General features: G+C 38.5%; 1 protein-coding gene across 6 annotated transcripts in view; it reads left to right on the plus strand.

Annotated features, from left to right (window-relative positions):
- PPM1L (protein phosphatase, Mg2+/Mn2+ dependent 1L) overlaps window positions 1–23,717 on the plus strand; it is a 315,103-nt gene that overhangs the window by 218,223 nt on the left and 73,163 nt on the right. The gene's annotated exons all lie outside the window — the stretch shown is intronic.

Here is a 23,717-nt window from a genome sequence, read left to right on the forward strand (position 1 = left end):
TTTAAACTTTTGCTGTTTTTTATTGGGATTTTTTTGGCCTTTTATTAACCGGGTACTCCTAAAGTGTTATTTCAACTTTGGATAGCAACTGAAAACTTTTACATCCGAGAATCCAAGAAATGTTATTCGATTCAAATATTTGTGTTAATATTAGATATTTTCTTTTCTAAAGAGGTAATTTTTTTTTCTCAAACTGTTAAGCTGATCATTACTTTCTTTTCCTTAGCAACTGAGACACTACCACATCAGAGACATCATCTCACTGCCTGCCATAGGTTCTTCCCATCCAAGGGAGCTTATTAATGAAGTCATGGACAGATCTCCTTATAACATTATTTTAATCTATTATATGGTCTGTCAGCTAAGACCCAATTTTAATGAAATTAGTATAGTATTACTTGGAATTATGAAAATCTTTAATAAAATTAAACATAAGCAGCAGAAATACCCTGATTAAAATTGCTATACCTCTCCACCTCCCTCTCTCAAAAAAATTGGAGGAAAAAGTACAGGAAAAAAGGTTTCTAATGGTCAAATGTTAATGGTATTAATTCTTACATTAATGCCAAGAACTTCTGTCTCTATTTTTACAAGTATTTTTTAGCGTGCATCTTATTTTCTTCATCAGAATCTATGCATGCTCAATACTTTCTTACCATTTGATTTCAAGTTCAAATAGCAAACAGAAGAGCAAATTAAACAAAACAAAACATTATACTACATTCGCCTAACCCCTTAAACAATATTTCTAGTTGCTAAGCTGCCCCCATGTATATTCCACCCTCTAACCCCTTCACCTCCCTCTCAAGCAGGATCTGTATTTCCAGTTTTGCCCAGGACATCTCTGCTTTCTCTTATTCTTCTTTGCTTTTTTTTGTTTTCCAGACACGTTGGCTTTCTTCTGCTTAGCATTTTTGTTAGTTTCAATATTCTTCTCATTGGAATTCTTATTCATCTCTTCTCTCATCCTTAATGGAATAAAGTTAGGTTTTGATCGGTCCCAACCAAAATAATATTTAAATATTCATAGCATCTTATAGATCATAGAACTCATATAATCCACCCACTTCTTGCCCCTATGACAATTTTATGGTGAGAAAACAAACCCATAGACTTGCCTGAAATAATGCAGTTACTTAGTTGTAAAACTGGGATGCCAACTTCCTAATTACTAATCAAGCTATGCTTTTACTACACTAATGCAGGTTCTCATTTGCTCGGTAAGCAATTGTTGAATGCATGGCAATATACTAGGCTGTTGAAGGAAAGAGAAAAGCAGTGAAAACATGCAAAGGAATCTGAGATGTAGAAAATAGATCTTGCTTAAAGTCTTGCTGGGGGGCTAAAACATACATGTATGAGCTCTATAGAAAAATTTCTGAGGAATTTGGGACTAACTCTGTAATATCTTCAAAGTTATTAAAGTTAAGATGAAATGTGGAGTAAAGAAATAGTGGAAATGGCTGAAATTTTCCATGAAATTCTGTAGAGGGGGCATTATTTTAAACCTTGAAGGACAAATGGTGGGCATGTATTTGTGAAGAGAAGGGGGATGCATTCTAGTGGTTGAAGGGGCACAAGTAGACATCAAGGTGAGCATGAACATTAGCTGCAATCACCCGCCACTCAATTTTTTCCTGCTTCAGGAATAATTTTCCACTCTCCTGCACTGTTGTTGAGCAGCAACTGATCCTCAGAGGTATGCTTACACATGGCTTTTAGGGGCAAATAGTTTGGCATAGAATTAATCTGTCAATAAGCCCTGTAGCATGAAACCGTGGAAATAAACACAAGATTGAGAGTTAAGGTCTAGGCCTTCCGCCAGGTTAATACTGGTGTGATCTTCAGCAAATTAACCTCTTAGAACCTATGTTTCTTCATCTGTAAAATTGGGCTAATATAATCTCACAGGGCTATTATAATAAAATATTATGTTTGGGGAAGTCCTTAGAGATCATATTGCAAATGCTAATTAATGCCACTAGTGATGAATAAGAACAGATTTGGACCTTGTCTATCCCTTAAACCAGTGTAAAGTACAGCTGACCCTTGCACAACATGGGGGTTAGGGATGCCAACTCTCCATGCAGTTGAAAATTAGCATAAAACTTTTGATTCCCCAAAAATTTTAAATACTAATAGCCTATTGTTGACCAGAAGCCTTACTGATTACATAAACAGTCAATCAACACATATGTTGTATGTTATATGTATTTATACTGTATTCTTATGACTAATAAAGCTAGAGAAAAAAAATTTATGAAAATCATAAAAAAGAAAATATATTTACTATTTATTAAATGGAAGTGGACCATCATAAAGGTCTTCATCCTCATTGGTTTTACTTTGAGTAGGCTGAACAGACTGTTGAAGAGGAGAGGAGGAGCTGGTCTTGCTGTCTCAGGGGTGTCAGAGACAGAAGAAAATGCACATATAAATGGACCCGTGCAGTTAAACCTATGTTGTTCAAGGGTCAGCCGTATTCTAACTTAGTCTTTTCTTGGCATGTAGTGTTTGGGAAGGCAGGGGGGAAGTTTTTAAAGTGATCTTCAGAAGCTTTGAAAAGTCTAGCAGCATCTATTTGATAAAACACCCGCTCTGAGCTCAGTTTGCCTTTGGTCATCTCTGCATGAGGTGATGCAGGGCAGTGGATGTGGGAGGGTAGGTTATGTGTATGCATGAGTGAATACTGTGTTTTGCTGTGTGAATACTGTGTTTTACTGTGCATGCATGAGTGAATACTGTGTTTTACTGTGTTTTGCTGTGTGTTGCAAAACCAAAAGTCACTACCTCCTCCTCCATAACCCATATGTTAATTACTTCAATCAAAGAAAAGAAAAAATATTACTATTATAGCAGAAAAATATATCATCATAATAGAAAAGAATTAGGATAGAAAATTGGTAGTAGTAGGCTGGGTGTGGTAGCTCACACCTGTAATCCCAGCACTTTGGGAGGCCGAGGGCAGATCATGAGGTCAGGAGATCGAGACCATCCTGGCTAACACGGTGAAACCCCGTCTCTACTAAAAATACAAAAAATTAGCCAGGTGTAGTGGTGGGTGCCTGTAGTCCCAGCTGCTCAGGAGGCTGAGGCAGGAGAATAGCGTGAACCCGGGAGGCAGAGCTTGCAGTGAGCCGAGATCGCACCACTGCACTCAAGCCTGGGCGACAGAGTGAGACTCCATCTCAAAAAAAAAAAAAAAAGAAAGAAAGAAAATTGCTAGTAGTACCCAATATGTGCAGATATAACCATCCTACGCAGAAGCTTCCTGACTTAGGATGGTTTAATTTAGTCCTTTTTGACTTTATGATGGTGCAAAAGTGATACACATTCAGTAAAATCTGTACTTCACGTACACCGATTCTGTTTTTCATTTTCAGTATAGTATTCACTAAATCACATGAGACTCAACACTTTATTCCCTTTATTATAAAATAGACTTTGTGTTAGATGACTTTGTCCAACTACAGGCTAATGTAGGTGTTCTGAGCATATATAAGTTAGGCTAAACTAAGCTATGATGTTCAGTAGGTTAGGTGTATTAAATGAATTTTCACCTTAGGATATTTTCAATTTACAATGGGTTTATCAGCACGTAATCTCATTCTAAGTCAAGGAGCATCTGCACTAAGACACTCATTTGCTTCAACTGTTTAGATTCTTTCTATGCTATCTTAGTTTTGACTTCCTCACATTCTTGATTCAGCTCTCCCACTTTTAGGAGGTAGTTAATTATTAGTTAGAAGATATCTTGGTCTCTAGAGAGGTTAATTTGTCTTTAATGCTCCTTCACTGGTAAATCAGCTTGAGTAACTTAATGATAATTACTGCTATTTGTAGCATCTAAACTTCTATTAATAAAAAACCAATTAATGAAAAAACACCTAGACATTTTTCTAAAATCATTGGCTCAGAATTTTTTCACCCTCTCCTTTTTTTTCTTTCCTTCTCTCTTCCCCTTTAATACATATATACCTTAAGGCTTTGCCCATCAATGAAATTCAGCTATCTAGCAACCTGGAACTCAGCAAAGAAGTGGGAAGTGAGCAAAAACCATGTGCAACCCTACCATGTCACAGAACTGTGGACAAGTCCATACAACAGAGGCTTTCAATTCTCACCTAGAATCTATATATTTTTATTTTATATAGTTCTGACTCATTAGGTTGTATTTTCCAATGTGATATTTCCTTTTATAGAATTATCTTTCTGACTTAAAGTGTTATACTTTAATTGCAGAAATGAACAGAAATATGTAGAACAGTATGATATGAGAATAATAATTGTCAGTAATCTTATTCTTGTAAACACTTTGGTATATTTTCCTCACTCTAAGCATTTTAAAAATGTAGTTGGTATCTGGTAGTTTTATTGTGATTTTATATCCTGCTTTTTGCATTTAACATTATTACATAAGCATTTCCTCATTTCATTAAAGCTTCTTCATGTGAAGATAATTTTAATGGCTACATCATATTCTATTTGAAAGTACAACTCACTAAATATTCTCTTATGTTGGACATTTTCATTTTTGTTTTGCTCTTATGAATAATGCTGCAAGAAATATGGGGTTCATCTGTCTACATTTTATATTACTCTAGAGGATAGACTTCAGAAAACATAAGAGTTTAGAATTGAAACGAGAAGGTGGGGAAGGGGATGATACTTGGAGCAGCATCATTGAAAACAGTAAGTAATGAGAGCAAAGAGTAAATCCATAAAAAGCACTTAGCAGATTCCTGACATTGCACTACACTCAAAGTCATATTAGCATTCACAGACTGTATTATAGAGTTCACATTGTTGATCTTCACAGTGGTGACCTTGATTCACAGAGAAAAGGTTCAATAATGTTTTTTATATTCTGTATATAAAAGCAGGAATTACGTTAACCAGTGTATTAATCCAGTCAGCCTGTGATATGGTTTGGCTCTGTCCCCACCCAAATCTCATCTTGAATTGTAGCTCCCATAATCCCCATGTGTCATAGGAGGGACCAGGTGGGAAGTAATTGAATCACAGGGGTGGGTTTTTCCTGTGCTGTTTTTGTGGTAGTGAATAAATCTCACAAGATCTGATGGTTTTATAAAGGGAAGTTCCCCTGCACATGCTCTTCCTGTATGCCACCATGTAAGACATGCCTTTGCTCCTCTTTCACCTTCTGCTATGATTGTGAGGCCTCCTCAGCCATGTGGAACTGTGAATGTATTAAACCTCTCTTTCTTTATAATTACCTAGTCTTGGGTATTTCTTCATAGCTATGAAAATGGACTAATACAGCCTGCTCTAACAAAATACCATAGACTGGGTGGCTGATAAACTACAGAACTTTATTTCTCACAGTTCTGTAGGCTATGAGGTCCAAGGTCAAGGCACTAGCAGATATGGTGTCTATAAGGTCCTAGTTCCTCATAGATGGTTGCCTTTTCACTGTAACCTTACATGGCAGGAGGGCTGAGAGATTTATCTGGGGCCTCTTTTATAAGGGCACTAATTCCATTCATGAGGGGTGCACCCCTTTGATCTAATCACCATCGAAAGCCCCCACCTCATAATACCATCACCTTGAGGATTAATTTTCAACATATGAATTTTGGCAGGACACAAACATTTAGACCCCCTTTCTAACATTAGTTTAGAAAGTTTTTCATTCAAATGGTTTATATTTTGATAATTTCAAGAACTGATATGTTTTGTGGTATAGTTGAAGGAAAACTTGGAACTAAAAGATCCAGATCCTATTTCTAGTCTAGCTCTACTGCCAACCATATATGTGATCTTGAGCAAGTCACAAACCTTCCTGAAGCCCATTTTCCTATAAACTGATGGCATGAACAGGACCTCATAGATGTCTTCTAGTTCTAAAACTATGCTTCGGGTCTTATGACAATGGAACACTCAAATAGCTGTAATTTCTGCAAGGCTTCCTGTAGCTATGGCTTTTCTGTTTTTTCTATTGGTTTTCTTCTTTCTCCTTACATAGCCACATAATTTGCACCTAATTTCTGACCAAAAGAAGACCATCACTCAGCTTTCATAGCATCTGCTCATGAATATTCCCAGGCATACTTTTATTGGTGGGATGGGGAGTGAGACTGTATGAGTCAAGCAAAAGTAGATTTTGGAAGAAGAGGTTCTAAGCTGTCATTCATGGATCCTCATTAAGATAGTTTAGACTTTTTATTGTATTAGCATGTATTAATACTAAGCAAAATCCAGAGTCACAAGTAAGGTGTGGTTTATATTTGATCTATTAATGTTTTTATTTAATTGAAGTACAAGTTTTTGCACACTTCAATAGATTAGGTTTAACACAGAGAAGTTTCCAAGGAAAGCAGTGGCATAATTTGAGATGAAGAGATCAAAATAGCATTTTACACTGTCTCAGAAAGCATCATCAACCTAAATATTTATTATGTGTCATAGTGGGCAAAAGTTGAAGGGTTAAAATACCAAGAGAGGGAATCTTTCCTCATATTGTTTATTTTTATGCTGGAGTATTATTTATGTTTCTGTAGCTAATCTCAAATTATGTTTTTAATTATTTTTGGGCATGAATAAATATTTCCTACATATTCCTTTGTTAAGGATATGGTTTGTAATGCCCTGTGTTTGAGGGAATTATGAGGAGAGTAGGCCCATTTATTTGAGAGTGATATTTTCCGTCACAGACTCAAGAACCCTAAGCCATGGGAGCGGAAGTCTGGAAACAGGAGTGAAGAGCTGCATATTTTTCCCTTTGGGAAAAGCTGAGTACACCGGCAATGGGTAGAATGCTGAATGGTAGCATCTTGTTGCAGGCCTCAAGATAGTTGCCTAAGCTGCTGCTTAGATCTCCTTCTCAGAGTTCTCAGACCAGCAAGGGCTTTCTGTTCTTACAGTTTAGCTAAAAACCTATACAGCCTTCCAATGAGCACATGCTTCTGCAATGTGGAAAACGCACTTACATGTAGAAAGTGAACCAGATGGTGCACATGAGGGAAGAAGAGAGCTCAGCTGGCTGTTCCTTGTGTTCCTTTGGGTATCAGAGTTGGGAGCCTGCATATTCATTTATAAGTGTCAGGCAGTCACATACAGCTTTCCCAGAGAAGGTGAGAAAGGAGGAGCAGCATTAATTTCTCAGCTTTTGCTTTGTGATTCCCTGATGTAACTCTACCTGTGGGTGAAAGCTAACTGTGGTGAAGACACACCAAGCACTATAATTTTTGGAAAAATAGCTTTTTAAAAGCATGGGGGAATGTGCTCTAAGCAACTTAGGAAGTAGCTGGAGGGTTACCTCCTATTGAGCTGATTTTATTCTTCTTAAAATAGATGGTACCTGAAAGTTACATCTACATTTTAATTGGGCCATTAGTGTCATAGTAATCAGTAATCTCAAAAGAAAGGACATTTACTGTCATGGGGAAAAAAATTGAACATACATCCAGCAACCAAACCCAGGAAAGAGTGTGTGAATTATTTAGGGACTTTCCAGGTTTTCTAAGAACATAAAAAATCTAGTAAAAGGCATTGGCAGGAAGTTCTTCACTACAACAAATAGAGTGAATTTCTCAGTATATTTCTCAAACAGCTCCTAAGGGAAGAGGTGACACTAAGGTTTCCTTACTTTATATCTTCAATCAGGACCCTATTTCTTAGCTGAAAAGATATCCTCTCCAGGGACTTGTTGACAACAATTGGAGAATTTGGAAGGAAGACAAAAACAGAGACCCAAAAGAAACTTATAAAGGGAAGTTCAATATTGACTGTGCAACCTCTGACACCAACTTCTTAGTTTCTGTAAAAAGATTTAATCTATTTTATTTTTCCATTATAAAAGTAAATAAATATACTTTAGAACATTTTTTAAACATGGGAAAAGGAAGAGAAAAAGATAATCTTTAATTCTACCACCTAAATGTAACCAACATCTTTGGTGTATTTATTTCTTGCCATTTCTCTCTGCTGAGTTTTAATTATTTATGCCAAATTTTATATGTTTTTTTATTTAACATTTTTAATCATATTTTATGCTGTTATAAACTACCCGTAAAGGTCACTTGTAATAACTGCAGTATTCTATTGAGTGGATATACCACAGTTATTCTCATAACCTTTTAATATTTGTAATATGGTTCCTCTCTTGTGTCCATGTTTCAGTTCTCTTTACCACATAGAATCCCAGAATTTGGTGGTCTGTTTCTTATCTGTGGAAAAAATGAGAATGGTAGTATGAATAACAAAAACATAAGGCTTTTGTAATGCAGACGATTACTAGCCATGTATAATAATAGTGGGAAGAGGGGAGTAAAATAGGTACTCAAAATCCACTTATAAACTGAGAACTTCTTTCTGGCTGATAATATTAATTTTTTTTTTTTTTGAGGCTACTTAGGTGACTAATTTACCAATCTTTTTAACCAAGCTGATTTTTTTTTTTTTTTTTTTTTTTTTTTTTGAGATGTAGTCTCACTTTGTTGCCCAGGCTGGAGTGCAGTGGCGCAATCTCGGCTCACTGCAACCTCCGCCTCCTGGGTTCAAGTGATTCTTGTGCCTCAGCCTCCCAAGTAGCTGGGACTACAGGCATGTGCAACCACGCCCAGCTAATTTTTTTATTTTTTATTTTTTAGGTAGAGATGGGGTTTCACCATGTTTGCCAGGTTGGTCTCGAACCCCTGACCTCAAGTGATTCACCCACCTTAGCCTCCCAAAGTGCTGGGATTACAGGTATGTGCCATTACACCTGGCCTAACCAAGCTGATTTTAATTTCAGTTATAATTCTTACATTTTCCATTTAGACTGTGGATTTTAAAAGCCAAATTATCTTTTGGTGATGGGGAGCAGTAACTAAACAAAGTGACTTTGACATGTGCAAAATAGAAAACTGTTGGCCATAGTTGTTTGAAAGTACCCAAACATGTAATTTACAAGCCCCAGGCTAGGTTTTTGTCTATGGTGGGACATTGCATCTCTCTGCATGGTTTCTTCAACTGTAAAATAAAGGTATTGGATTAGATATTTCCTTAAATCTCTTCCAGTCGTAACAATGTGTGATTTTTGTCTCAGTTTATTTAACAGTTATTGGTTCATTCATTTATTCACTCTGTAAACACTGACTGAATGAACATCTATGAGCCAGACACAGTGCCCGCCACTAGAAATGCTCAGATGACCACGTAGTCCTTTACTCCAGGTGCACAGTGTATGCATTTGTGTGTGTGTGCTCATGTGGGAGGGCAAAGAGATAGCCAGTAAAAACAGATAACTAGAGTATAGTGGAATTGGTGTTATAGGTGACGGTAGATGTGCAGAGGAGGAAGAAATTAGGTTTGGAATTGGTAAAGAGTTCTTAAATCAGAAAATCATGAGAGAACCCATAAATCTTGTGAACTGTTCATCTTGAACTTTACTGCCAGTTGGGTTTTTAAAGACAGGCTTTGAATAATGCCTTGTTTTCTTCTTTGCTTCTGTAACTGTGGTTATATGTTAGTGCCTTATACAGACCAATTCTTGCCTTCTGCCATAGCAACACCTACCACATTCTTTTTTTTTATTGAGACAGGGTCTCACCCTGTTGCCCAGGCTGGAGTGCCATGGCATGATCTTAGCTCTCTGCAACCTTGAACTCCTGGGCTCAAGGGACTCTTCAGCCTCAGCCTCCAGTGTAGGTGGGACTACAGGTTTACACCACCATGGCTGACTAATTATTATTTGTAAAATTTTTCTGCAGAGACGGGTTCTTGCTGTGTTGTCCAGGCTGGTCTCAAACTCCTGGCCTCAAGCGATCCTCCCACCTTGGCCCATTAAAGTACTGGAATTACAGGAATGAGCCGCCACTCCCAGACTCACCACCACATTCTAACTGTTGCTCTCCAGCTGATATTAATTAGTTTACTTTAGTTTATATTAATATGTTATCAGCATTGCCTGTTTGCTTATGATTCCTCCAATGTAGAAAAAATGATAATTCAGACTTAATCTTGTAAAAGTGGTATGATAGGAAGGTATTTAAAAAATCACATTCCCCAACTTCATCTTACCTTTCTAATAGAACACCTCATATCCACTCAGAAAATACATTGACCTAAATTTTATGGTGTGCAAAATTTTAAAGAACTTTGCTGAGAAAACCAGAAACCACAAAGGAACACTGATAGAATCAGGAAGTGCCACCTCTAGTGATTAAAACATTTGGACTGGAGCTGTATTTATCTTTCTAATCAAGTTGTCCTTGTTTGCCACAAGGGAAGTAGCATTACTTCCTGTCTCTGAAGTAGTATTTGATTACAAAGACTAAAGGAAATGTGTACACTTCAAAGAAAATAATTGGACCAGGTGGTCATACTTTAGAGTACATTAGCTATCCAGAGACAGGATGCCAATGCCATCGGTATCTCTTCCTCTCTGTACTGTCGGGATTTTGTAAACAAGATTTTATAGACCTTGTTGGAATGTTTATAATAAATTTTAATGACCTACACATTAATGTTAAGACCTTCAGTTTATAGAGAAAAATAAAATAGTGTTTAAAGTGCCAGGATTTCTAATGTATTGTGATGATCCATTTGTAGTAGTGAGAGGTAGGTAAAATGCATCCTTGGTTGACTCTCAGACTCTGAAGATATGTAATCATAGACAGCTGGGCTGCTGTTTAATGTCATTTTGCAAATGTTATGTTCAGTCTTTGGGATCTACTAGACACTTTAAAATTTCATCTGGTAAATTGCCTTCTGAAAGGCACTGTTTTTTTAAGTCACCTTCTAGTGCCCAGAGGAATTATCTTTGTGTTTCCTTAGTTGATAAGTTTGTCTCAAGGCGGGGTGGCTTAGGCCTTTTCTGATGAAGCTGGTTTGATAAGAAGTTTCTTTAGTATATGCACTGGAGGAGCTCCTGGATGTGCTCTTGTAGTTCTTTAATCAATCCTAGGGAACTGTAAATCAACTGTGGAGAAATTGCTAGGACATACACTGTTCATTCAACACAAACATTTACTATGTGCCAAGTTCTGGCTAGGTGCTGAGAGTCTTAGAAATGGGTAAGACAAATGAGTTAGAAGTCTGCTTCCTTTGAATTTATTGCTAATCTTTGACTCCTGTCTCTATGAATCTATTTTCTAGAATTTGTTTTAAAATGACACCTATACTTAACTGACTTATTCCTTATCTGAGTCACTCTGATTTCCATTCTCCTATCTTAGTCTGCCTCATTCAAGGAAGGAAGTAACACAAATTACATTTTTATTATTTATATCCCACTTCTTCCCTAAAAGTTTGATTTGCCATTCTTATAATAATAATGTTATAATAAAAATAGATCAAAGCCATAAATAAGGATGAAAGCAAATGTACTATCCATAAAGAATACTAAAGTATAATAATATACTTTAATTAAGCATCCAATTTTTCCTAAGCTTTCTGATAACCAGAGCAAAAAGAGAAACCTAGTGAGTTATAAAGTTCTCACTGTTTTAATAGATAAAATAAAAGTTTTTCAGGGGAGACAACTTCTCTTTTGGCACTAAAGACCATAAAGACTTTATCACAAGACTTCCAGTATATGGGGCATTGAACAACATTGTCTTAGTCTGGGTTCCTCAAATGTAGAGCCTGAAACAAAGGCTTGCTTACAAATGGTTTATTTAGGAATATCATCCCACGGAACAGGAGTGAGGAGCACTGGGAATGAAAAAGGAAACAAGGAAAGCTAGTATGAGGACACTTATGGAGTTGGGCTCATCTGAGGACAAATGCTGCTTAAGCCCAGGTGCCTTCTAAGGTAGCTTGTGAATAGCATCCCAGACCATTTAGCTACCAGTACCACTCCCACATTTGGCCAATGGTAGTTCCACAGACATTAACTTCCCTGAATTTCTGGTTTATGTAGGCCTGAAGGCTGAGTGAGTTCTGTGGGCATCCCATGCCTTGGCATCAGGGAAGCTCCAGGGGAGGAAGCAAGTGATAAATAGTTTAGTCCGAGGCACATCTGGGCAGAACTGTCTCCACGGTGGTGGTGGGAATAAGAGGTACGGGAGCAAGAGAGTATGAAATGGTACCTAGGAGATGGCCTAGGCAAGCACAACAAATAAAATCTTAACTTCATAGCAAATGCATGTGAGCCCATCTTATGGTCATTTCTTGCATAACAACCATCTATAAAAGCTGAGGGCCAGGCACAGTGGCTCATGCCTGTACTACCAACACTTTGGGAGGCTTAAGTGGGAGGATTGCGTGAACCCAGGAGTTCAAGATCAGCCTGGGCAACATGGTGAAACCCCGTTTCTACAAAAATAAGAAAAATTAGCCAGGCATGGTGGTGCATGCCCATAGTTCCAGTTACCCAGGAGGCTGATGCAGGAAGATTGCTTGAGCCCAGGAAGTTGAGGTCGCAGTGAGCCGTGTTCATGCTACTGCACTCCAGCCTGGGTGACAGAGCAAGACCCAGTTAAACAACAAGAAAGAATGAAAGAAAGAAAGAGAGAGAGAGAGAAAGGAAAGAAAGTATTATATATGTCTTTTCAAAGCTCTTGTATTGGACAGGAAAATGCATCTGAATACTCTCTACATTGGACATATTCTATATTGGAATACTCTCTATATTGAACATGTACAATATCGAGTGTATTCACATGCATTTATAGAAAAATATTGCATATAGCAGAAGATGAAAGAAAAGATGTTTTGTTTGATGTAATAGCTCAACAGGACAGGTTCCCAACTCAAACCTAAATAACTAATCTTCACTTTTATCACTAATGAATTCAAATACCTGGGCCCTTCAACCTGAGTAGCATAGTGAGATATAACATTCAAATTGGGGTTTATTTATTTGACAGTAATTTGTATTCATTTATTCATTTTCCAACCCACTTATTCCAGTTCAGGGTTACAGGTGTCTGGACCCTATCCTGACAGCTCAGGGCACAAGGTGGAAACCCACCTTGGACAGGACACCATCTCATCCCCATGGTGCACTCACACACACCCACTCAGACTGGAACCATGTAGACATGCCAGTTCACCTAAGGGGCACAACTCTAGGATATGGGAAGAAACCAGAGTACCTTGGGAGAACTCACACAGACATGGGAGAACATACAAATTCCTCATGGACGGTGGCCTCAGCCAGGAAACAATTTTTTTTTACATCAATATTCTAGCAAAATAATGTTGAATGAAATGACATTATTCAATGACCTGCTATATGTAAAAATTAGTTACCTTCCACAGATAAGAAAACTCACAAGAATGATTACTTTGGGAAGGAGAAACTGAGGAAAGAGACTTACTTTTTCACTGAGTACTCTTACTATATTGTCTGAATTTTTAACTTTGTCCATGTATTTTGTATTTCTTAAAATTTACAAAAATAAAACTAAACAAAACCTTCTTAATCCATTTCCCTTATCTTCAGTGCTAGAAATGGAATGTAATACCACAGAAAATCATACTTCTTGTCTTCAATAAAACTTTTCATCCTTAAGTCATATGTATCTTTGGAATAAGTCAACAAAGGAACTCAGCAACAAGGCCAGACATCATGGAACTGCAGTGCTAAGGTCAGAGAAGGTCAATAATAAGGTCCAAGGCATGCCTGGACACCAGGGCTTCTACCACAGGTGCTTGGTAGCCTATCTACCCTGGGCCAGAACTGTTTCCAGATTCCAGGGTAGGGCTGGCCTTATTGGAAAAAAAATAAAATTTCACCTGAAAGAGAACAGGATTCATGGGTAGCATGCTGGTGGGGATCCAGCAGAGTTTCTGATGTCAATTTCTGTTGGTTGCCTCTGCTTCACCTCAGAGCTTGATCTTCTTGTGTCTGACAAGTTACTAGATTTGATGCTTTACTTGGCCTTTTAGTCAGATTTCCTCTCTCCTGAACTATGGTCAAACCTCTTGCTTTTCTTTCAAGGCAGTGAAGTATAGTGAAAAGAGCCCAGTTGGCTTCATGATAATTCTTTGTTATATTATACTTAATGGGGCTTTTTATGAAGATTAAAGATAATGGGCCAGGCACAGTGTCTCACGCCTGTAATCCCAGCACTTTAGGAGGCATAGGACGGGGGATTGCTTGAGCTCGGGAGTTCAAGACCAACCTGGGTAACATGGCCAAACCCCGTCTCTACAAAAAAGACAAAAATTAGCTGGACACGGTGGCATGCACCTGTAGTCCCAGCCACTCAGAAGGCTGAGGTGAGAGGATCGCTTGAGCCCTGGAGGTTGAGGCTGCAGTGAGCTGTGATCATGTGATAGCACTCCAGCCTGGGTGACAGAGTGAGACCTTGGAAAGAAAGAAAGAAGGAAAGAGAGAAAGAGAGAAGAGAAAGAGAGAGAGAAAGAAGAGAGAAAGAGAAAGAGAGAAAGAAAAGAAAAAAGAAAGAGAGAAAGAAATAAAGAAAAGAAAAAAGAAAAAGAGAAGGAAAGATGGAAAGAAAAGGAGAGGGAGGGAGGGAGGGAAGGAAGGAAGAAGGAAAGAAAGATATAATGTGTGGAAAATGATGGACATGCAGTAAACTCTCTACCAATGATAGTCTTTCTGTTGTTTTTGCTGTTACATAACGTAGCATGTACTTGATGTGGTGTACAGGGGTATTTCCCCAATCCCCTTCATGATAGAGAGGATTACCTATTATTATACTTGGCATAAATTAACTTCCTGTCCAGAGCATAACAGAAACCAGCAAAATGCTGGCTCCATAATCTCCTCTTCCTTCCTTGCCCTGTCCTATATGGAAAAATATTTCCTCAAGTTAAGAGTATTTGTATGGGTTTAATATCTTTATCTTTTCTAATACAGTGTATTAGTTACCTATTGCTGCATAACGAATTACTCCAAAATTTAGCAGCTTAAGACAATAAATGTTTATTAGCTCACATAATTTCTGAGGATCAGGAATCTAGGTTGGTTCTCTCATGTAGTTGCAGTCAAGCTGTCAGCCAGGGGAGCAGTCTCTGAAGATTTGACTGGGGCTGTTCTGCTTCTGAATATACTCATGTGGCTCTTGGCAGAAAGCTTCATTTCCTGTCTACATGGGTTTCTTCGTAAGGCCTCTTGCCACATGGCTTCCCTCAGTGTGAGTGATGTAAGAGAGAGAGAGCAAGGGAGCACCCAAGACCAAAGCCGCAGTCTTTTATAATGTGAATGTCGAAAGTGACATATCACAGTTTCTGACAGAAGCTGGGGTTGGTCAAACAAACCAACCCTAATTTGGTGTGGGAATATTCATACTAAGCAAGGGTATGAATACTAGGAGATGGAGATCATTGGCGGCCTCTTGGAGGCTAACTACCATAGGGTGTATTGCAAAAATATCTACTCTTACTCTTCCAATTCCTCCACTCTCCCTTCTATTATTATCGCCTTTCCTTCTCATTTTATTTATTTATTTATTTATTTATTTATTTATTTATTTATTTATTGAGATGGAATCTCTCTCTGTTGCTTAGGCTGGAGTACAATGGCAGGATCTCAGCTCACTGCAGCCTCTGCCTCCCAGGTTCAAGTGATTCTCCTGCCTCAGCCTCCTGAGTAGCTAGGATTACAGGCACACCACACCCAGCTAATTATTTTTGTATTTTTAGTAGAGACGGGGTTTCACCACGTTGGCCAGGGTGGTCTCAAACTCCTGACCTGAAGTGATCCACCCGCCTTGGCCTCCCAAAGTGCTGGGATTACAGGCATAAGCCACTGCGCCTGGCCCCCTCTCATTTTCTAATCACTACCTGCATCTCATTTCTTGGAAGTCCAAAGCTGGAGTGTTGAGCCCTGCATCCAGCACCTGGATGGCTTTAGGATTATTTAGACTCAGCATCCTTTCCAGTAATCACAGTGTACATTTCATCTGGCCAGGTTCATGCCTTTGATGTATCAGTTTTTAACTATTTTGACTATCACTTCTGACTCCTCTAATTCATGAAGATATTTCCTTCTAGAGCTTTCTAACACTGTGCCTGGGCATCTTGACAGCTTTGAAATTTCAGATCAGTTTTTTATAGTGGCATCCTAAATGCTTCACGATTAAGGCATGACTGGATAGCAAGAAAAAAAAAGTCTCTCTCCTTTATCCCTCCCTCCTCCCTTTTATTTTTCTCTTTGTTTCCTTAACTGTTCTAAAATTTATCACATTTTAAATTATATCTATTAAATAATTTGATCACTTGTTCTGTTAATTTTTTTAAATGGATGAGTAAAGAACAACATAAATTGCTTTTATATTTTGCTTTCAGTGTTCGACCTAGCAGTTGCCCTCAGTACAAGTTTCCTATCCCTTTTTTATTGCTCTTGGTTGCCTTTTGTATTGTGTAGAGAAAAAGGAATGCAGCAAAAGCGAGGAAGTCACTGAAGAGCTTGTCTTTTTCTTCCACTTTGTACTATGCCATAATTTCCCTTACTGTGGTCATCTACTTTTTCACCAAATCTCCACCTCTGATTCTCTGTTCCTAAAGAAAACAACAGTAAACATGTAAGCCTCTCATTGTATCTCCATTAGTGGAAGAAGACTGTGATGGAACTACAAGTAACTTTCCTAGGGACTGCTTCACTGTGGCTAGATTTTTTTTAAACGTTATGAGGAAAGCATTTTTTAAAGAACTCATATTTTTAACTTTTTTCTCTTCTCAAAGTGCTTTTTTGATCTATGGTAAATTCAATGTGGGATTAAGCATTAAAGAACTTGGGAAAACCAAAATGTCTTCACAGAATTAGAGATGCATTTGATTTTTGTACTCAAGAATCAGCTTGTGGGAAGTATTGGCCCCTGTAAATAGAGATAAACTAAGCCAAATTTGTCTGTAGTTCTTGCATTTTAAAATCACACCTGAAAGTGTTATAAGCCTGATATAATTGCATTTGCAAATAAAATGCAAGAAGGTCTAGGGCTCAGAGTAGAATTAAATGTATTAATTTTTTCTTTTTGCTCTAATGACAGTAACTTTAGGCCTCTTCAGTTGACTGTACCTCTTTGTAAACCTTCCCCTGCAGGAGAATCAGCATTCCACAGCCACTAAAGACAATGAGCTTGTCTAAAAATAGTTTCCTGTTTACTAGATTTTAGCAGATTTTTTGGGGGGTGGTGGGATGGGGGGTGGGTAACATGAAAGCTTTACAAAATGAAATGAGGTCAAATAAGACAGATGTGATCAAATGTACTTCTAATCTGTAAATCCCTGACTAGCTACAGTTGTGCTATTTTTAAATGTATACTTTGAAGTTATACTGAATTTATGACATTCTCAGCCTTTTCCTATATCTCCAAGCATTTGGGATTACTCTGTTATATTCTGTGGGTTGGCGATCAGTGCATCATTGCTGGTGCCCACTGGGCTCTTTATCGGGGGAACCCACCCCCAATAATTCTTTGTAGGTTCTTTTCTATTTCCCTAAGTGTCAGCCGGTCTGAGAAATAAAGGGAAAGAGTACAAAGAGAGAAATTTTAAAGCTGGGTGTCCGGGGGAGACATCACATGTCGGCAGGTTCCGCGATGCCCCCCAAGCCACAAAACCAGCAAGTTTTTATTAGTGATTTTCAAAAGGGGAGGGAGTGTAAGAATAGGGTGTGGGTCACAGAGATCACATGCTTTAAGGGCAACAAAAGATCACAAGACAGGAGGTCAGGGCGAGATCACAAGGTCAGGGCAAAACTAGAATCACTAATGAACTTCCATGTCCCACTGTGTACGCATTGTCATTGATAAACATTTTACCAGGGTTCAAGAGCAGAGAACCAGTCTGACTAGAATTTGCCAGGCTGGAATTTCCTAATCCTAGCAAGCCTGGCGGTGCTGCAGGAGACTAGGGTGTGTTTCATCCCTATCTACATCTGCATAAAGGCAGACACTCCCAGAGCAGCCATTTCAGAGGCCTCCCCTGGGAATGCATTCTTTTTCCAGGGCTGTTAATTATTAATATTCCTTACTGGGGAAAGAATTCAGCGATACTTCTCTTACCTGTTTTTGGTAATAAGAGAAATATGGCTCTGTCCTGCCTGGCCCACAGGCAGCCAGACTTTAAGGTTATCTCCCTTGTTCCCTGAAAATCGCTGTTATCCTGTTCTTAAGGTGCCCAGATTTGATATTGTTCAAACACACATGCTCTACAAACAATTTGTGCAGTTAACACAATCACCACAGGGTCCTGAGGTGACATACTTCCTCCTCAGCTTATGAAGATGACAGGATTAAGAGATTAAAATAAAGACAGGCATAGGAAATCACAAGAGTATTGATTGGGGAATTGATAAATGTCCATGAAATCTTCACAATTTATGTTCTTCTGCCATGGCTTCAGCCGGTCCCTCCGTTCGGGATCCCTGACTTCCCGCAACAGGTCTTACTTACTAGAGTGTCAAATGAGGTCCTGTTTTGCACTGCTTTTATTTGACAGGAATTATTTTCTAACCACCAAAAATAATAAAATTGATTTACTATGAACTCTTTCCTTTATGAGCAGTGGTTCTCTACTAGAGGCAATATCTACCTCCACCCCCATGGGACATTTGGCAATGTTGGGAGGCATTTTTAGTTGTCACAGCTTAAAAGGGGGAATGGGAGGGAGGGCTGGTGGTGTCTAGTGGGTAGAACCCAAGGATGCTGCTAAGTAAGCATTCTATAATGCACAGGACAGCCCCCCACAGCCACATTTATCTAACCAAAATGTCAGTAGTGCCAAGATTGTCTTTAGAGCAATAGTTTTCAACCTTTGTAGCATATTAAAGTCACCTTGGGGGGCTAATGCCCAGGCTGCATTCAGATCAATTATACTAGAGTCTCTGAGCAGTTGGACCCAGGCTTTTTTTTTTTATTTTAGTATTTTATTTTCAGTATTTTTATTTTATTATTTTTTAATTTCAATAGGGTTTTGGGGAACAGATGGTGTTTTGTTACATGGTGATTTCCGAGATTTTGGTGTACTCTTCACCCCAGCAGTGTACACTGTACCCAATGTGTATTCTCCCCCAGTGACTCCATTGCATAACCAAGATTGAGAACTGTTACTTTAGAGCAAAAATTTTTAAAGGGCAAGACTAGTTTAGACATCATCACAAATAGTTTCCTTACTAAAGTAGATGAAAGGACCTCATTAACATGTGGTTGCACCAATCAGGCATGTCCTAGTATAGTATTATAGTGAGGTTCAAATGAACTTTTAATATTCTCTAAAGCTAGTACTTAAAACATGAGAAACTGCTATTCTCATTCCCGTATTGGAATTTTGTTTTCCTTGTTTTTTTCTAATAAGTTATTTCTTTTTCCAAGCAAGTGGAGATAATATTTACTGGTAGCTTTAGTTAGTAAAGTTCTTTCAAATAACACTTTGGGTGTTTGAGCATTGGTGATTTGTTTTCCTTGAAGGTGTCTTATGTATCTTTATTACTTGAATAGATATCATCATGTAGTTATTTACCTGAATTGATATGCTATGCAGAGGAGCTAAAGTATCCTCTCTAAAAATATTTTTTTTCATAATTTTGGCCTCTCATTCCTTTAACTATTTCCTCTCACCAAAAATTAAATCTTAAAATTTATGGACAGTTACTCTAAATAGATAAATATTCTCCAGGTATGATTAATGTATGATTTTTTTATTATAGATGCCTATATTGATGGCACAGTTCTCAGGGAACACTCTCCACCCACCAAAAAAAAAAAAAAAAAAAGAAAAAAATCATAGCATCTCAAAGCTTTTGAGAGTCAGGGTAGATAGAACAATTTTTAATGATGTATTATATAGTAAAAACTAGTCCATGTATAAAAACCTGCCTAGTAAATAATAAAACTGTCTTCTTTCACATCTCAACGTCTCAGTGAGAGTTCAGGCTGTCGAACTATGGAAAGCATCCAGCTTCTTTGAAGAAATAGAGTGAGATATTACTCACAGAGAGCCATCTGGTATCTTGGTCATTAACCCGCTTTTGCTACCCATGCCCACATGCTTGTCAGGAGATGCTGGAGAATGAATGAAAGGAACAGATTGAGGAAGGAAATGGCAGTGATTGCAGAGCCCAGAGGCTCCCATGTTGGTAAGAGGTTAGTCAGATTCCTCAGCCAGGGCAGAGACTGGCCCAGGTTTCCTGAGGCCTGAGGTTTACACAATTTAGAGAACCCTTTTTAGGAAAAAAAATAAAAAATAGGTACAAAATGATTTCTTTAGAATGAGAAAAGAAATCACAAATTACAAATTTTAAAGAGCTAACCACTACCACTGAACCTAGAAAAATAACATTTGTATTAATTAATTGCCTGATATATGCTATAGTCTGACATCTGCTACAGTTTTTCCCACATCTTTTGGCAGCATATTCTTTGGTTATTTCTTCATACAACCGTGAGTTTGTAACATCATTTCCTACAGAGGGGCCTGGGAAGATAAATCTTCCCTTTAGCATGGTTGAGCAAAACTTGTGATTTTTATCTCGTTTTGTTTTTTAACTCATACTTCAGAGTCTCTTTCAGCTTTCACTTTGTTATTCGTAATGTCATACAAATTTTTAGGGTTGCTGCCAAATCTTGGAAAATTTCTATCAAAGTTTCTTACGTATTCTTTCTTTCTTACAATAAAAGATTTCAGGTCATTTGAAGTTTCCTTATACAGTTACTAATAAATACTCCTTGAATTTACAACACTCATTAACTGGTTGTCATTGTCCTTGTTGTAATGGTGCATAATGAGTTTCATTTGTCTTCACTTAATGTCACATTATTCATAAGAACCTGAACTGTAATGGAGTGAGGACATTTCAGGTCAAGGGAGAACAGAAGGTGTGATCTGGCAAAGGCATGGTGTCCAGTTTGGATGGAATATCATGTACAAGTAGTGTAGCAGTGGGCCACAGGACTAGAAAGTTATGCTGGAGCCAGACAGGCAAGTGGGAAGGGTTGTCAAAACTTTGGTAGGTGGCTAAGAATAGACTGTATGCTGTACCATAAAGTTAAGAAGCCCAAGGCCATTTGTGGACCACCAAGCATATGAAAGGCAGCATGGTGTAGTGTTAACATCATTGGCCTTAGAGGCAGCCAGATTCTAGTTTGAATACTAGCTTTTCCCCCAGCAGGCCTGGGAAGCCTTGCTAACAAGAACTATATGTGAAAATAATGGCAAACTACATATATATTTCACTATACCCAAACTTGATGTATCTTTGGCTTAAGTTCCTCTTAGATCCCAGCCAGAGGCCAATTTAGCATCAGTGTATACACAGGAAAATATGATCAAAGGGAGGTAGAAGTGAAGAGACAGTGCTCTTGCCTGATTACTTCTTACTTCTCCAAGTATCTTCTTCAAATTTTCGAAAACATATGACCCAGGCCTTTGAAAGGGCTTGGGGAAGGGAAGGGCTCTCAAGTTTGAAGCTTCATTAGCTTCAATTAAATCTGCAGGTGGTCTAGGACTTATTCTTCCTCCCTATGACTTCAGAATCAGACAGGTGCGTTTTAGTGCAATGATTTAGGCAGTCATTTCTGATAGTAATGAAGGATATGGTCTATGTTTTAAACTAAATCAAAATGAGTTTTTAAATTGTCACACTGGGCTACCAGCTTCACTTTGTTCCTTGGCTTAAATTCTTTAACTAGGGAAGCACATTCTATGGATTGGTTCTTTTGGTCCTATCGGCTGTGGCAAAGGGGCCAGGCTTACATGGTGGAATTTTCCTTTCTTGACCCTGGAAGAGGCAGATTCTCTAAGAAGAGTTAATGATTGAGGAGGAAATAATGGGATCTCTAGGGTAGACACTGTCAAGAGTGGCAGTCACATTACTGCCTTCCACAAGAGTAGGGGAACCTGGGCAAGAGAGGAGGAATAGGGCAGACGCCATGAGGTGACTGAAGCTCATGGGAGGTACCCCTTGTCGACTTGTAGAAACACTTGGACAGGTTCTGTCAAGAGCATGACATTTACATTATTAATGTTTATATGACATCCATGGGAAGGTGAGGTCTACAGACATTCAGGTTAAGGAGTTAGGAATGATATGAGAAAAGAAAAAAAAATCAACCTTGTTGTTGAAATCAGAACAGACTTGACCTTAAGCAAAATCAAAAAACGATAGAGCCACTTCACAGCTGCTATAGATTTCCACCTTTTAGAAGCAGATGCAAAAAATCAGGTTTTCTTGGCTTTTGGTCTGTCAGCCCCAGTCAATAATTAACAACACTGAGTGAAACATTTTTCCTCTGAGATCCTCAAGCTGCTTAACTGATCAGCTTAGCTTAGCTGAGCATGTTGGGGTAGTAAGAAAAGGGAAAATATGGTTTCAATTTTGGTGTGTGTGCCACTAGAGCAGGCACTAAAAAAGAAATAGAATGTTTTCTAATCTTCCTTTCTGCTTGGGAGATCTAATTCATGGAGAAGTTAAGTGATTTTCTCAGGATCTCAGAACAACTTACCAGAACAGAACAGCCAGTCTTTAACTATCAAAGCCTTCCTGGGAGCCACCACTTAAGCTCTGCTAACCTGCTTCCTCTGTTCAGATAGAATTTATAGTGGTAGTGCAGGTAACAGAAGATGTCTGTACAATTCTTTATGCTTAGGAGGCCAGGGAATGTCTATGATTTCATAAACTAGTTCTGTGGTTCTCATGAGCAATAGATTTTAAAGGCTTTAACACCCTAGTAATCAGAAGGGGGGAAGGCATCAATCTTTTCATGCCTTCGAAGAGATCAAACCACAGCCGGCTGATATAAAACCCAATGTATTGATTAAAGGGAATGTGTTACTTCTGATGTGAAAGGGAAGAAAGGAGGAAATAGAAACAAATAAGACAATCCCTTAGGAAAATCTGAAAACTAAAGAATATGAGGACTTCAGTGCTTCATGCTAAAGCCCTGCCTTTCCTATTAATATTGCTTAATCTGTTTCCTTACTTGCTCATTTCTCCTCTTTTAATTTTTATAGTAACAAGTCCTATAAAACCAACATGATAATTGTCCTATAATAAGTTCCTCTGCAGTGGGAAGTTTAGGGAAAAACAATTTAAGTATCTTTCCTCTCTAAAGTAGTAACTCTAACCCTTACAGAACCAACCACCACTTTTTTTAAAAAAATGATTATTTCATTTATTATTTATTATTATTTAAAACAATTTTTTTTTTTTTTGAGCAGAGTTTCACTCTTGTTGCCCAGGCTGGAGTGCAATGGTGCAATCTTGGCTCACTGCAACCTCTGACTCCCAGGTTCCAGTGATTCTCCTGCCTCAGCCTCCCAAGTAGCTGGAATTACAGGCACCCCACCACCATGCCAGGCTAATTTTTGTATTATTAGTAGAGACGGGGCTTCACCATGTTGGCCAGGCTGGTTTTGAACCCCTGACCTCAGGTGATCCACCCACCTCAGCCTCCCAAAGTGCTGGGGTCACAGGCATGAGCCACCACGCCTGGCCTATTTATTATTTTTTAGAAACAGAGTCTTGCTCTGTCACTCATGCTGGAATGCAGTGGCGTGATCATAGCTCATCAGAGCCTTGAAATCCTGGACTCAAGTGATCCTCCCACCTCAGCCTCCCAAGTGGCTGGGACTATAGGCATGCCCCACTATGCCCAGCTGATTATTATTTTTTATTTTTTGTACAGACAAGGTATCACTTTGTTGCCCAGACTAGTCTTGAACTCCTAGCCTCAAGCAATCTTCCTGCCTTGGCCTCCCAAAGTTCCAGGATTATAGGCATGAGCCACTGCACCCAGCAATAGCAACTTTTTTTTTTTTTTGGAGACAAGATCTCATTCTGTCACCCAGGCTGGAATGCA

The sequence above is a fragment of the Hylobates moloch genome, unplaced genomic scaffold (genome assembly GCF_009828535.3).
Source record: "Hylobates moloch isolate HMO894 unplaced genomic scaffold, HMol_V3 SCAFFOLD_13, whole genome shotgun sequence".
In the NCBI taxonomy this organism is placed as follows: Eukaryota; Metazoa; Chordata; class Mammalia; order Primates; family Hylobatidae; genus Hylobates; species Hylobates moloch.